This window comes from Nycticebus coucang, chromosome 16 (assembly GCF_027406575.1).
Source record: "Nycticebus coucang isolate mNycCou1 chromosome 16, mNycCou1.pri, whole genome shotgun sequence".
Classification (NCBI taxonomy): domain Eukaryota; kingdom Metazoa; phylum Chordata; class Mammalia; order Primates; family Lorisidae; genus Nycticebus; species Nycticebus coucang.
This window is the reverse complement of record NC_069795.1, coordinates 27,122,724-27,125,912: the sequence shown is the minus strand read 5'-3', so window position 1 is coordinate 27,125,912 and position 3,189 is coordinate 27,122,724. Positions and strand designations below refer to the sequence as shown.

General features: G+C 34.4%; 1 pseudogene; it reads left to right on the top strand.

Annotated features, from left to right (window-relative positions):
- Positions 1–2,716: 2,716 nt before the first annotated feature.
- Positions 2,717–2,821, top strand: LOC128568347 (uncharacterized; annotated as a pseudogene).
- Positions 2,822–3,189: the final 368 nt, after the last annotated feature.

The window sequence follows — 3,189 nt, the reverse complement described above, 5'->3', positions numbered from 1 at the left end:
ACCCAACAAATGCAAACACTGTAACCTAATTGTATGTACCCTTATATTAATCTGAAATTTAAAAACATAAAATTATTGTCCTGCAATTTAAACAAAAATCAATTATAAATAATTTGGCAGATAAAGTATTACTGATTCAGTTGAGTTAATTGAGTAGGCAAAATATTCTTGAGTAGGTAGAGAATGTCCAGGGTGAGCAGAAGAAATGTACGCCATCATTCTGATATATATGTAATATTAATTCACCCATTAGATTCCAACACACCTTGGTTAAGCCTTTATCATGCAACAGATATAATGTAAGGACTCTGTGGGATATGGGGGGATAAATGAAAAGGTAAGTACAGAGATAAATATAAGAAGTGATGCATGAAGCACACTGCAGGTAATGTCATGGAACCTAACCTTAAATAGTGTCTAATACATAGGAGGATTATTTATTCCTCACTTGGAAACTCATACGACTTTTTAGAGCTCAGGTAAGAAATTAGTAAGGAAATTTCCTTGCGTAAGTCAGCACTCTTCCCTTTCTTCTCCTAGAAATAATGCAAAAGAACATTGGATAATAAAGACCTCTCTAGCTGCATTTTCAGGGAAACTAGAAAGCAGAATGGAAATGTCTGTATCGAACAGGAGCTACATGGGAAAAAGATGCAGGGAACAATATGAGAGTTATAAAATTTCTCAGTGGTAGCAGATTTCAGAAAGTACCAGCAAAAACGTATTATTTCCTGAAGGTGAGTGGCTTGCTGTGAATTTTGAAAGCATATGTCCTCTTTGCATTAACAGGAGTAGGAAATGGTACGAGCAGTGATGATGACAAATCTGTCCTGCATTTCTATCCAAAGTGGTTTGGATGAAGAAAGTAGAGGTGGAAGAGTTAGGCAAAAAATATCTCCCAGAAGAGACATTTTCACAAGAGGCTACCTAGAGAGATATTTGCTAGCAGAGAAAACAAAATTTTTTTTTTTTCCAAACAATAGAAGAAAACAAAATTTTTATTTTGAAACCTAGAAGATATTCTGCAAAATGCAACCTTGAAGAAACAAATAGATTGTCCAGAAAAATTCCAATTCATTCAATGATGAATTGAACAATACCCGAGTCTGAGATAGCATCTATACAAAGACAATATACAAAATGAAGCATAATGCCCCCACGGAGTAAAAACGTTGTCATGATACCTTTGAAAACTGTCAACCAATATTTCAGCATACATTGAGAAAAACTAGCTCATGAGATGAAAGCTTCTATGATATTGGACTAGAAACACAAATAATCAGTTAAAAAATGTTAAGGAAATACTATATGTGAGCTGAAATATGATCTGCCTTACTTCAGAACAAAAGTGAAAAAATATTATTGCAGGAATACAGGAAAGCATGAAAACCACAAGGAAGGGTTGTTGCTATGAAAAATGTAGTAAGAAGATAGAGAATAGAAAAATAAAAAAGAAAAGATAAAGGCTTTAAAGTAACTTAAAATGCTAGCTAAATTAGGGGATGGTATCCCAAACATAAGCATAATTCATGACCCAGTTAAAAAAGAAAAATATATTTAAAGGTCTAATTTTTTAAATTTCATAAAGGAATTACAAAAGGACAAATACAGCATAATTCCATTCATGTGGAATAAAGGAATCAAATTCATACAGACAGAAAGTCTGCTAATATCTTGTGCTTATACTAGTGACACTGAGCTTTAACATCTGACTTCCAAAATTGTAAGGTAATAAATTGGAGTTATTTTAAGTCATTAAGTTTGTGACAATTTGCTCTAGCAGCAACAGGAAACCAATACACATTGGTCACCAGTTTCTCATATTTGTATAACCATTTACTTTCTCACCAGTTTTTCAATCTCTTAGAGACAATACAAAAATTCATTGGGGAAGGGGGAAAAATACACATACAGCAGCTTTTATTAATTGTCTCATCTGTAATACCTAAAAGACAAATATGTCATTTGAATATGCAATATTAGGTAATATAAATTTAATCATATTTAACAGTACAAAGGTAAAGAGTAAAAAAGAGAATCAAATATTAAAAGAGCGGGAAAAAGAAAAATGTGTGGATTTTATTATTGTAAAATTAGTTAAAAAATTAGAGTGTTAAAGTTATGATTAGAGCAATAGAAAAAATTAACAAATATTCTTAAACATTGAATACCTGTGTACACATGTACATATGCACACATGCACACATCACCTTAACATACACACCACAATCAAAGAGAACACGGTGAAAATGGAAAACAAACAAAAAAAAAAAACAGAAAACATAGGACAATGTGAGAATAAAAGAATGCGCAAGAATACACCACATGAAAGAAAATCAAAAAGGAGCAAGAGGCCAGGCTCAGTGGTTCACACCTGTAATCCTAGCACTCTGGGAGGCCAAGACGGGAGGATCCCTTGAGCTCAGAAGTGGAAGAACAGCCAGAACAGTGAGACCTAGCCTCTACCAAAAATAGAAAAATCAGCTGGGTATTGTGTCGGTGCCTGTAGACTTGCCTACTCAGGAAGCTGAGGCAAGAAGATCATCTGAACCCAGGCATTTTTGGTTGCCGTGAGCTAGGCTGACTCCATGGTGCTCTAGTCTGGGGCAACGGAGTGAGACTCTATCTTAAAAAAAAAAAAAAAAAAATGAATAGGAGGATGAGTTTATCAGTCAGGAAGTAGTCATGGTACAAGAGGGGAACTTTAGGCCTAGTGTTTTCTTCTGAGCACGAAGTTGGCATTTGGTGTTGCAGTTGCCGTAACTGCCTCTTGCCACTGATGATGGTTCTTCTCTTATGAGAAGAAGAAAGAGGGAGAAAAAAAAGAGGGGAACTTTATACATTTACACGAGTTATAATTCTCAGTGAAGATGTTTAACAGTGACCAATATTTATTAGCTAAATAGCATAATACACTTATTCAGAAAATGGAATTATACAATATTTAAGGAGTAACACACTAACCAACTATGCAACAGTTCAACTAGTTTAACTAACCAGCAGTTAAAATGGTTACTTGATTTAACTCAATCTAACAAATACTGAGCTCCCACTAAGCACCACACAGCTCTAAAAAATAGACAAAAACTCTTTCCTCCATGTAGCTTATGTTGCATTTTAATGGGGAGAGACAAACAGTAAGTGAGAAAAACACAAAATATACAGTAGGGTAGAAGGTGACCAGTTTGG